This window comes from Anolis carolinensis, chromosome 5, assembly GCF_035594765.1.
Source record: "Anolis carolinensis isolate JA03-04 chromosome 5, rAnoCar3.1.pri, whole genome shotgun sequence".
Taxonomy (NCBI): Eukaryota; Metazoa; Chordata; class Lepidosauria; order Squamata; family Dactyloidae; genus Anolis; species Anolis carolinensis.
In genome coordinates, this window is record NC_085845.1 from 57,773,932 (window position 1) to 57,786,776 (window position 12,845).

General features: G+C 39.7%; 1 protein-coding gene across 3 annotated transcripts in view; it reads left to right on the forward strand.

The window, feature by feature from the left end:
- The window catches only part of palld (palladin, cytoskeletal associated protein), a 300,420-nt gene that overhangs the window by 78,481 nt on the left and 209,094 nt on the right, over window positions 1-12,845 (forward strand). The window lies entirely within an intron of this gene.

Here is a 12,845-nt window from a genome sequence, read left to right on the forward strand (position 1 = left end):
TTCCAGAAGCATTCCCTCCTGACGTTTAGCCCACATCTATGGCAGGCATCCTCAAAGGTGTGAGGTCTGTTGGAAACTAGGCAAGTGGGGTTTATATATCTGTGGAGTGTCAGGGTGGGAGAAAGAACTCTGGTCTGCCTGAGGCAAGTGTGAATGTTGCAACTGACCCACTTGATTAGCATTGAATAGCCTTGCAGCTTCAAAGCCTGGCTGCTTTATTTTATCTTGCATTTTATTTTTCGCTGGCTCATGTTTATCGCTGATGACCGAGCTTAGTTTATTCAGTTTATTTAGGTTATATATATTTTTTAAATGTGTCAGAAGTCACTTGGGAACATACTGCAAGTCGTTGCTGGTGTGAGAGAATTGGCCATCTACAGAGACGTTGCCTAGGGGACGCCCGTAAGTGTTACGGCTTCTGTCACATCCCTATTTAGGTTATATTATGTTTATTTAAATTCAATTGTGTATTAATTTTTATTTAGTTTTATAAGTTAATGTTTAGATAGTTTTATCCACTGTTTTGATTGGATTTATCATTGTCTGTTTTCAGTACTGAATGTTTGCCATTTTGTTACTTTTATTGGAAACTGTCCTGAGTCAGGAAGATAGAACAGGGTACAAATAAAGTATTATTATTATTATTATTATTGGGGAATCCTTTGTTGGGAGTTGTTAACTGGTCCTAATTGTTTCTTGTCTGGAATTCCCCTGTCCTTTTGAGTGTTGTTTTTTATTTACTGTCCTGATTACTCCTCCCAACAAAGGATTCCCCCTAGGGAGGAAGCAGCCAGGCTTTGGAGCTGCAAGGCTATTCAGTACTCAACAAGCAGGCCAGTTGCAACATTCAACCTTGCCTCAAGCAGACAAGAGTTCTTTCTCCCACCCTGAACATTCCACAGATACATAAACCCCACTTGCCTAGTTTCCAGCAGACCTCACAACCTCGGAGGATGCCTACCGTATATGTGGATGAAACTTCTGGAACATGGCCATACAACCCGGAAAACTCACAGCAACCCATTGAGAAGCAGTTTTTCTGAACTGTCTTCATTCATTCTGTTCTTCTCTGACTTTTACTTTTACTTCTTCTATGCTCCCTATACAACGCTTAAAAGCTAGTGTGATGCAGTGGTGCACACAGCTGAATAAAATCCCACCTTATCTGCTTTGAACTGGGATATATCACACTTTGGACTCAGATAACCCAGTTCAAAGCAGGTATTGTGGATTATCTGCCTTGATATTCTGTGTTAATATGGCTGTGTGGAAGGGCCCTGGGGCGGGGGCATAATGTTAAAATATTTGAAAGATATCACATTGAGGAAACCACAGCCTTGTTTTGTGCTGTTCCAGATATTAAGACATGGAACAATGGATTCAAATTGCAGGAAAAGAGATTCCACAAAAGATGCTGGAATTCTCATTCAGGTTCAGCCAGTGCTACTTTGGGTTGCAATTTTGTCAAGGAAGCACCAGGATCAGGTAGCATTACGATTTTAGTAAACTTCAGTCATTTTCAGACATTTGAGAATCTCTTAAGGGAGATTCCTAGCTCAGTGATCAGAATTCTGCAGCCAAATTGGTATTAGAAAGAACTTCCTGACTGAAAGAGCTGTTTGGCTGTGGAATATGTTGCCTCAGGCCCCTTCTACACTGTCATGTCCCCAGAGCTGATCCCAGATTGGGTTGCTGTGAGTTTTTCAGGTTGTATGGCTATGTTCCAGAAGCATTCTGTCCTGATGTTTTGCCCACATCTATGGCAGGCATCCTCAGAGGTTGTGGAGTGTTGGAAATTAGGAAAGCGCGGTTTATATATCTGAGGAATGTTCAGGGTGGGAGAAATAACTCTGGTAGTCAGATTTTGTTCATTTTCATGGTTTTTTTCCTTTCTGTTGAAATTGATGAAATGGACAGTAAATAAAGAACAAAACTCAAAAGGCAGTGTAATTCCAGACAAGAAACAATCAGGGCCAGTTAACACCTCCCAACAAAGAATTCCTCCAGGCAGGAAACAGCCAGGCTTTGAAGCTGCCAGGCTATTCAGTGCTAATCAAGCTGGCCAATTGCAACATTCATACTTGGTTCAATCAGACCAGAGTTCTTTCTGCCACCCTGGATATTCCACAGATATCTAAATCCCACTTGCCTAATTTCCAACACCTCACAATTTCTGAAGATACCTGCCTTAAATGTGGGTGAAACATCAGGAGAGAATGCATCTGGAACATGACCATACAGCCTGGAAAACTCACAGCAATTCAGTGATTCTGGCCATGAAAGCTTTTGACAACACATTAATCCCAGATTATCTGTTTATCTCAAGTTATATAGCAGTGGACACTCATGTAATCCAGTTCAAAGCACATAGCCTTTGCTATAAGGACAGTGTAGAAGGGGTCTCAGAGTGTGGCGGAGTTTCCTTCTCTTGAGATTTTTAATAGGAGCTGGATGGCCATCTGCTGGGCATGCTTTGATTGTGCTTTCCTGCGCAGCAGGGGGTTATGATCTTTTCTAATTCTGAGAGTCTATGATTAGCCATGGAAACCCACTAGGTGACCTTGGGCAAACCACACAGGGCCCTTCCACATAGCCATATAACTCAGAATATCGAGGCAGAAAATCCCACAATATCTGCTTTGGGTTATCTGAGTCTACACTGCCTATATTCCAGTTCAGAGCAGAAAATGTGGAATGTTATTCAGCTGTGTGGAAGCGAAGGAGCCCCACTTTCTGCCCCAGAAGAAGGCAAAGGCAACCCCTTCTGAACAAATCTTGCCAAGAAATCCTCAGGATAGGATTGCCTCAGGGTTCCCATAAATCAAAAGGGACCTGAAGGCACACAACAGCAAACAAAAACCAAACCTGCCTGGTATTTAATTTTCAGAGCATGTGTTGCCATATTTATTGGACCACAGACTGTAAAGAAAATGCTTATTCAGGATTTTGTTCAACTTGCTCCCCTCTCTCACACTTTTTTTTAATGGACTCAGGAGTCTAGACTTAACATGAGCAAGCTTGGTATCAGTCAAACCTTACTGAAAGTCCTATTGATTTCTATGAGCGGATGCCAAATGTCATTACTTTTCAGGTGAATGGAACTTGATAATACTTCTCTTTGGCTGGGTCACATCACTTGGAACAATTTACAGTTAAAATAGATACAGCTGGGTGGAGAATGAATGAAACTTTAGGAATGTATTTGTGAGCAGCTAGGATTCTTTTCACTTCAGGGACTTCAAGTTGGTAAGATAATTGTTTTAGGTTTGCTTTTCTTTGTGCTGAAGAGAGACGCATCCAGCAACCAGGACAGGATTTGAAATGAACGTGGAGAAAATGCCTTCAAAATATTTCAATGTACTGATTTGGCTGCACAATTTTGATCACTGAGCTAGAAATCTCTCCCATAAGAGATTTTCAAATGTCTGAAAAATATTAACTAAAATTGTAATGCTACCGGATCCTGGCGCTCCCTTGGCAAAATTGTAACCCAAAGCAGCACTGGCTGAACCTGAATAAGAATTCCAGCATCTTTTGTGTGCTGTAGAGGCACATAATGAGCAAGTGTTCTCTTAATCAAATCATTGGTTTACTAATAAGGATTTTGAGTTCCCATTTAATGTTCATTGAGTTTAAAGTCTTGTTCTATAATTCCACTGTGATGGTGATTAAAAAAAACAAGCAAGTATCTCCCCTAGCATGCTGTTATTTGGTCTATTTATAAAAGAGAATTTGCTCAGTTGGAACTGGAGACTAGAACTACCCAAGATTCCTGTTCAGAGCTAAAATTGGAATCATCCTTTCTGGAATTGTATTCCTCCGCTGATAGCATTAGCTTCAGCAGTCTTTTAAATTACTCCAGGTCCAGAGGTGCAGTATGACTACTGCTCCCTTCCGGGCTCAGTTGTTGTTGTTGCAGTTTTGTTAAGGCAGCAATGCAAAATATGCTTCCTAGGGATTAAACTGTTAAACATTGCAGGATTTATTTCAGAATAAGCAAACATTGTTTTCTGTTGTAAAGGAGTTTTAGATTTCAGGTGTTGCTTTGTGTTTGAGCTTGACAAGACCAGAAAGCTTAATGATAGTTTGGAAAAACATTCTCTTTTTTTATTTACCATCACAGTGTTCATACCATCTAAGGGAGTCTGGGAGCTATAGTAAAATAAACATTACAAATGGAAGACATGAATTAACAAAATGTTGCAAGGTCAAAACATAGAAGCACATTCCTCCCAGTAACACTTCTGCAATATTGAATAACGGAAGGAAGGAAGTCAAAGTCTGACTTCTCTCCCATCACATGACAAATAGGGTCTAGATCTGTGAAGCTAAGAAGGGTCAACTCTAGTTATACTTGGATGGAAGATTAACAACAAATACCAGATGATGTAATCTATGTTTCAGAGGACAGAATTGACAAAACCACCTCAGAGTTTTCCTTGCCTGAGAAAATCCCATGAAATCCATGGTGTCACCATAAATTAGGAGGCTACTTAAAAGCACATGCATTCACAACTTATTTATCCTGGGAATGATGTACAATCTATAGAGTCTCAATGGGCAAAAGGCCATCCCATTTGCACATACAGTCTTGTGATGGCAGTGCAATATTGTGGTAGAAATATATTTATAAAGATGTATCTACACACAAATGCATCTAAGTTTTTGAATTGTAATCTTTTGGAAAGGCGTGACTTTTTAGAGATCATAACCTTTTGGAAAACCAGAATCTCCAAAGCCATTTGGAAGTGTGACCCTTTTTGGAGATCAAGTGGCATTCGCACTATTTGGAATAATCATAACCTTTTTGTAAAGTATTAATTGACAGACCTCGGACTATGACTTTGAACTGAATTGATGTAATTTTAAATGGATGGTTTTATAACTGATGTTTTAACTATTTGTTTTAATTGTAAGTGTTACTAGAATTGTTATGTTTTGCCATCTAATGGTTGCCAGTTGTGAGGCCGCCCTGAGCGCCCCCCCCCTCTCCCGGGTGAGAAGGACAGGATATAAATGTATGAAATAATAAAATAATAAAGTATGATCTTCCTGAGAAGAGTTAAAAACTCACTTGAGTCAATCTTCTCCTTAGTGGTAAATATCCACTAGTATTCATTAAAGACAATTTAGGTTTCCCGGCTGTTAGACTGATATCCCTGGTTTTCTCTTTGAACTGTTAGGAACAAAGATATGCCAATGCATAAAATATATATAGCAGATCTTCATAAATGTTACTGCAGTTGCCCCCCCCCCCCCAAAATCTACTCTCCCATAGAATATGTTGCTTTTAAATCATGCTCTCAAGAGATGATGAAACCAAGTAATCTTCTTTAAAAGTTAACACAGTTGATTTATTTATAAAACTTCATGTATTCAGCATACAGGTACATTGCTTATTGGCACAAAGTTTAAATAGTCTGTTCTTTGAGCATTCTGTTTCAGTCTTTTCTTTGTTGCATACAGACTAACACTCTTTTCTGACACATACTGTACTCAACTAACTTCTAATGCATACTGACGGACTTCTGCAGCATACTTAACTACAAACTGTACTGACTGACGGATACATACTGACTACTATACTATATTCAACTATACTGACTTCTAAAATGGAGTCTCAGTCTGAATAGTACCAGATCTGGTCGTATGGTCTGTAGTCCCTCCCACAACCTCAAACAACGTAGAGTTAAGGGACAAATTGCATACCAATATATACATACAATATAGTAAGCAATCTCAATTACATACATAACAAATTACTAGTATAGGAGGCTTGTAGAAGGTTGCTATTTCCAACATAAACAAACAACCTTTTTGGTACACATGCACATTAATGAAAAAAATTACCATATTTATAATATGTTTTGATCTGCCTTTCCTTCAAGGATCCTAAAGTAGTGAATATTGTTTGCCTTTCTTTTGCTGTCCTCACAGCGACCCAAGGAGATAGTTTAGGCAGAGAGATAGTGACTGTGCTAACTGGTCCATTGAGCTTCATGGCCACGAAATGACTTGAAGATACGTTTCCATAGCCATAATCTCATCACTAAAACACATTAGCCCTGTTGCTGTTTGTTTACTCACATGGTAAGGTATTTTAAACACGGTGTTTAATGCCAAAGGTCATTTATCACATTGGCATTACTATTTCAAATGGTGTGCTACAGTTCTGGAAGCAGATGCTATGCATCAGTTGCAATGCTTAATTATTATCTGAGTGCTTTACTTGTAAATAATTAACATTCTTATATCAAATGGTTCAGCATAGTGAAACTACACTTGGGAAATGGTGGCTCCTGTACTTGCAAAATGACAAGCGCCCATATACAGTCAACCCTCCACATTTGTGGTTTTGACTTCTGTGGTTTGATTATTGACAATTTGATTTAAAATGTTCTCCTTAGCAATCTCTAGGTCCGCCAGTGTGACACTATGGTCAACTTTCTCCAGTCATGTTGGAGCACCTAGAGATTTTTCTAGACAGAGTACTTCTCCAGGAATCTTTAGGTCCTCCAATGTGATTCTATGTTTAACTTCCAGCAGATGATGACAATAGAATAGAGTGGTGCTGGAAGACTTAAAAATTCCCAGAGAGGTGTTACCTGCAATTAAAAAATAACAATTTCTTTATTTGTGGTTTTTCACTTTCATGGGTGGTCCTGTACACCTAACACCAGCAAATATGGAGGATGAATGGTAGTCTCAAGTATGTAATGCATGTGTCAGCAATTTGTTTGTAAATTTTCACCACTTTTCTTTGTCCTACAAACTCACAGGCAAAGTGATACATACAAGTGATTCAGCAAGCCTGGCCCTCTTGGGAATTATGTGATAGCCCAATGTTAGCTGTCAGAAGTGAAAACAGACTGCAAAATTAGGAAGGGAATGCTGCAGAAGTATGTCTGATTTGTACCCAGTTGAATTTTGAAACATCCTAACTCAAACTACAATGAGGAGTGACTGTCAGGAGCTACATAGACCATCTATAAATCAATTTGTTAATGAGAAGGAAGAGTTTCATTGTTTACAAGAAAATGTGCAATACCTCAACACCACCTTTAGGTCAAATTTATGCCAAGTTTTGTTGTATGCCATCAAATCTATTCTGTCTAATCTAGGGCTTTCTTGGCAAGGTTTTTTCAAGGGAGGTTTGCTGTTGGCTTCCTCAAAGGCTGAGAAAGAGTGACCTTGGGCCAGTGGGTTTCAAGGACTGAATGAGGATTTCCGCTATATGACTTCCACACAGTCATATAACCCAGAATATCAAGGCGGAAGATCTCGCAATATCTTCTTTGAACTGGGTTATCTGAGTCCACACTGCCATATAACCCAGTTCAAAGCCAATAATGTGTGATTTTATTCAACTGTGTGGAAGGGGCCCCAGAGTCTGGTCCAGTATTCAGTCCACTGGCTCTCCAGGCATTTTGCCTGAAAGTATATGAACTGCAGTTTACATATTAGTGTTGCTTTTTAAACTGCTACTCACAGGCCCCTTCTACACTGCCATATAATCCAGATTATCAAAGCAGACAATCCACATTATATGCTTTAAACTGGATTATATGAGTCTTCACTGCCATATAATCCAGGTCAAAGCAGATAATCTGGATTTTATATGACAGTGTAGAAGGGCCCCCAGAAACCCCTACACAGCATGGTTAATCCAAAAGAGTATACTTCAAAGCTCTATTACATCTGTAACTAATTATAATGGAAGCCCACTGTATTTTTACAGTGTAAATTTGTGGAAAAGAAACACTTAGGGAAAAAGCGAAATGTGGGTAGATCAGAGTTCTAATTGCCTGCTTAAGAATAAAAAAAAAACCTTCTTTGGTCAGCTGCATCACCGAGTGCATCTGCCAACTTCTTGTGGTATTGTGTTAAAGTAAGAAAAACAAACCCAAGAACAACTGGTCTGCCTGGTCATTCTCTAGCAGCTGTGGTTTGTAGTACCTTGTGGTGACTTTACAACACCAGATTCTTTCCGCTCCGGCTGACTGAGCCATGATGTCACTTTCTACCTTTAAAGCTTTAACCTTTGTGGGATTCTGCTCTGGACATGACTCTTAACCCTTGGGAAGTGGAAGCTGCCCCAAAAGTCTATTCTGGTGCAGATCTGTTGACTCAAGCACATTCCAGTGCTTAAAAGATTCTGCCATCAAATGACTCTGTGGTCAGAGCTGGTTACACACACACACACACACACACACACACACACACACACATACATATATATAGGAAAGAGTATGCAGCGTACGTTTTAACAGAATATTGTTTTGTGTGTTAATTTTATGCTTTATTGAGACCACATGTCTCCAATTTGACATCTTTTTCAAAAACAGACATGTTTGGCTAGGCTGCTTGAAATGTATTTTTCTTTTTAATTTCTTGGAGAAAGAGACAGAGAGGATGTTTAATGTTAGAAGTCTTGGGTTAAGTTATATGTGTTTTAAGGATGCTGCCAGACAGAGGACATTGTATTTCAGGCACTTCTGATTCATTGTGGTGGATGGGCATGTGAGGCATAAGCGAAGTCTAACAACAGGCAGAGGTATATGTGGCAGAGTTCAGATTTCATTGCACAAAACACAATGCGTCTTGGACCATATTGTATCTGCACGTACAGCAAAATTAATTTTAGAGTCATAATGTCATGAAAGAGGCCATGGATCAAAATACATATTAAATGCAATACATGAAATGAATCTCTGGAAGTGTTTATAAGTTGGAACAGTTTGCATGTAATGCTAAACGATTGTTTTATCGTTACAGGCACAGGTGGAAGAAAGCCTTGGGCTCTTTATTTCCTATCCTTTCTCCCTCTCAGTTTCGTAATAGTAAGAAGATGAGAAACTTCTACTTTAGACTAACTATGGTTTAGGGTTCTGATAGCATGCCAGGATATATTTAATCTTAACTATGGTTTTGTAAAACAAACTAAGTTCATCTGGATGATGTAACAAGTTGTGATCAATTAAAATTGGATATTTCTGAACTCCTTGCAGGTGCAGAATAGACGAAATTCCCAACGTTTACTTTAAATCCTTTATGTGGGAACAAATTCTAAAGTGCAGGCACGATCATGAAAGTCCACATAGCCTCCCTCTGAAAAGGGGAGTCCCAAAAATGGAAGCATTGTTATACATCCATGTTCACAAAGAGGTTCTTGCAGTTTTCATCCCAACTACTCCCTGTAGTGGTGTCTCCCACATAGGACTCGAAATAGATATTTGGAGCCTCTTAAAAAAAGGAAAAGGAAAACAGCTGGGCATGAAATGGTGGTCGAAGAGAGGACTGCTTCTAAAATGAAAAGTGTCTTTCTTATCCTGTCTCTAGATTACTTTTGACTTAAATGAAATAGTCTCCTGCAGTGGTGTCATATGCATTTCTGTTGTATAGTTTGCTCTTTTGGCTTCAGAAGGTGCTATTTTGGAATGTCATCTTGTAAAATCCTCTCTGAAAGTACAGTCATTCTAGACCAGCGGTTCCCAACCTGTGGTCCGTAGACCACCAGTGGTTCGCAAGAACTAAAATATGTTCCACAGAGAGTGACTGGTCTCGCAAAACCCTCTTATAATGCCAAGGCTTATTAAATATGGTTTTCTGTGGGTGAGCAGATGGCGACTACTGGATGGCATATGTTCTCATAGAATCATAGAATCATAGAATAGTAGAGTTGGAAGAGACCACATGGGCCATCTAGTCCAACCCCCTGCTAAGAAGCAGGAAATCGCATTCAAAGCACCCCCGACAGATGGCCATCCAGCCTCTGCTTAAAAGCCTCCAAGGAAGGAGCCTCCACCACAGCCCCGGGGAGAGAGTTCCACTGTCGAACAGCTCTCACAGTGAGGAAGTTCTTCCTGATGTTCAGGTGGAATCTCCTTTCCTGTATTTTGAAGCCATTGTTCCGTGTCCTAGTCTGCAGGGCAGCAGAAAACAAGCTTGCTCCCTCTTCCCTATGACTTCCCTTCACATATTTGTACATGGCTATCATGTCTCCTCTCAGCCTTCTCTTCTGCAGGCTAAACATGCCCAGCTCTTTAAGCCGCTCCTCATAGGGCTTGTTCTCCAGACCCTTAATCATTTTAGTCGCCCTCCTCTGGACGCTTTCCAGCTTGTCAACATCTCCCTTCAACTGTGGTGCCCAAAATTGGACACAGTATTCCAGGTGTGGTCTGACCAAGGCAGAATAGAGGGGGAGCATAACTTCCCTGGATCTAGACGCTATTCCCCTATTGATGCAGGCCAGAATCCCATTGGCTTTTTTAGCAGCCGCATCACATTGTTGGCTCATGTTTAACTTGTTGTCCACGAGGACTCCAAGGTCTTTTTCGCACACACTGCTGTCAAGCCAGGCGTCCCCCATTCTGTATCTTTGATTTCCATTTTTTCTGCCGAAGTGAAGTATCTTGCATTTGTCCCTGTTGAACTTCATTTTGTTAGTTTTGGCCCATCTCTCTAGTCTGTCAAGATCGTTTTGAATTCTGCTCCTGTCTTCTGGAGTGTTAGCTATCCCTCCCAGTTTTGTGTCGTCTGCAAACTTGATGATTGTGTCTTCTAACCCTTCATCTAAGTCGTTAATAAAGATGTTGAACAGAACCGGGCCCAGGACGGAGCCCTGCGGCACTCCACTTGTCACTTCTTTCCATGATGAAGATGACGCATTGGTGAGCACCCTTTGGGTTCGTTCGCTTAGCCAATTACAGATCCACCTAACCGTAGTTTTGTCTAGCCCACATTTTACTAGTTTGTTTGCCAGAAGGTCGTGGGGGACTTTGTCGAAGGCCTTACTGAAATCCAGGTACGCTACATCCACAGCATTCCCTGTATTGACCCAACTCGTAACTCTATCGAAAAAAGAGATCAGATTAGTCTGGCATGACTTGTTTTTGGTAAATGTATCAGAAACTAGAGTTGATGTGGTCTATCAAATGCAATTTTCTGATTCAGCACCCCAAATAACCAAACCAAATCTAAAGTTGATCAAAAACTGATTCGTAACCCTTTTGGTACTAAGGTTGGAGAGTGGTCCCTGGTCAAAGTGGTCCCTGGGCAAAAAAGGTTGGGAACCACTGTTGTAGACAGAGGTTCTTCCCCAGATTTCTCTCTCATTTGCTAGCAATTTAATTGTAACATAAGAAATGATTAAAAACAGTTCTACCATATCTGTTGAAGCATTAATAGGTAACTTCAATAAGTCATTTCCAAAACATGGGAATTTTTTCATATAGCATTGCTCCAAAAAATATACCCAAGCTTGCTCAAGGCATATTGATAACTGATTTACTTACTGTCCTTCCCAGGACTTCGGAGAACAGTGTTGTGGGGAATAGCCATATCAGTGGACTGTTGCATATGATGTCGAACTTTTAACATTGCTGGAATATCACGACCAGTAAGGGTCTAGGACAGAAGTAATCTAAAACCTACTTTTAGGCCTCCAAATAATTTACTAGAAGGGTTTTTTTTTAAAAAAATTCCCAGTTATACAACAACAACAGCAAAATATTTTTTCTCTCTCTGACATTATACTGCACTGCTGAAATGAAGATAAATTGGAATGACTAGATGTGTGGTTTTGTGTAGCAGTACAATGACCTTCATTCAGTTTTGATAGTCAAAACAAATTTCTGTGCTCCAAATTTGTTATTTCTAAACATTGAACAATGCCTTAATATGCCACTTAGGGACAGAACAGTTTGTATAATCTAAAAAGAAAAGGAGTAACTTAACTATCTCCTCCTTGCAAAAAATTTTAATGACACATTTGCTTTTGAAAACCAAGGTTCTTCAAACCTGAAATATTACCCTTTATTGCTACTGGAGTATATCTTTTCCTGGACTCCTTTGCTATTTGTTATATATAAGCAGAAACATAAGTACAGTTATTATCCCTGAAGCAAGCCCCTTCCATTACATGGTGATTACTGATTTTGGATCAAGGCTCCCAGGAAAATGGTGCCAAGGAGGAAACCTGTGTTTTATCATCCGGTAAGGCCATATAATGTGTATGTGTTGTTCAGATGGTGAATACATATGAAGAGTTTCTCTTTGTAGGTTCTATTTGGAATTGGTTGATAGAAGAACACTTTTGGCTAATTTGAAGAACAAACTTTTGCTTTTGTGGTGGATAAGCTAGAAGTATTTCATGGATGGAATTTATCATTGGAATCAGAAAGTAGATGATTCATATTCTTTCCTTTTTGCAACTCCTTCCTGAGTGTCATCAAAATCTGCTTCATGGGTTTCAGAAACCTTCCAGAACAAGTTTTCAGGGAGCAAAGAGGGCTAGAGAAGACAGAGAAAGCATGCTGATATTAAGCCAAGGAGGGTCCCAAGCCTTTCTCTTGTTCCTGAAGTAGCCTTTTAAAATAAAAAGAAGCATCTCTGCAATCACTTTGATTGTTTGGAGGGGCTGGTAAAACTCTTGGAGAATTGTAGTTGGGAGGGTGTGTGTGTGTGTGTATGTTGAAATCTCAGAGCTTGCTCGCCCATGACTTAAGCATAGTGTCTTCATAGCATTGGTCCTCATAGCAACCCTGAAGAAGTGTTTGTCCTTGGTGAGCATCATCTTCATCTGCAACAGCTGTTGCCCATTCATTGTTTATCCATTCACTCACTCCCTACCTTTATCACAAATTGGGACTCAAGCCAGATTACATGAATTAAAACAAATGCAGATAGAATGCACACAAATGCTTAAACACACACATCATTAAAGTTATCATTGAAATGCAGCTAAAGGAGCTATAGAATTAAATCTATTAAAAAGAAACAAGCAAAATTCTTGATCGACTGTATGAAAAACCTGGACATCAATTCCTAAAATTCTCTTGGATTAG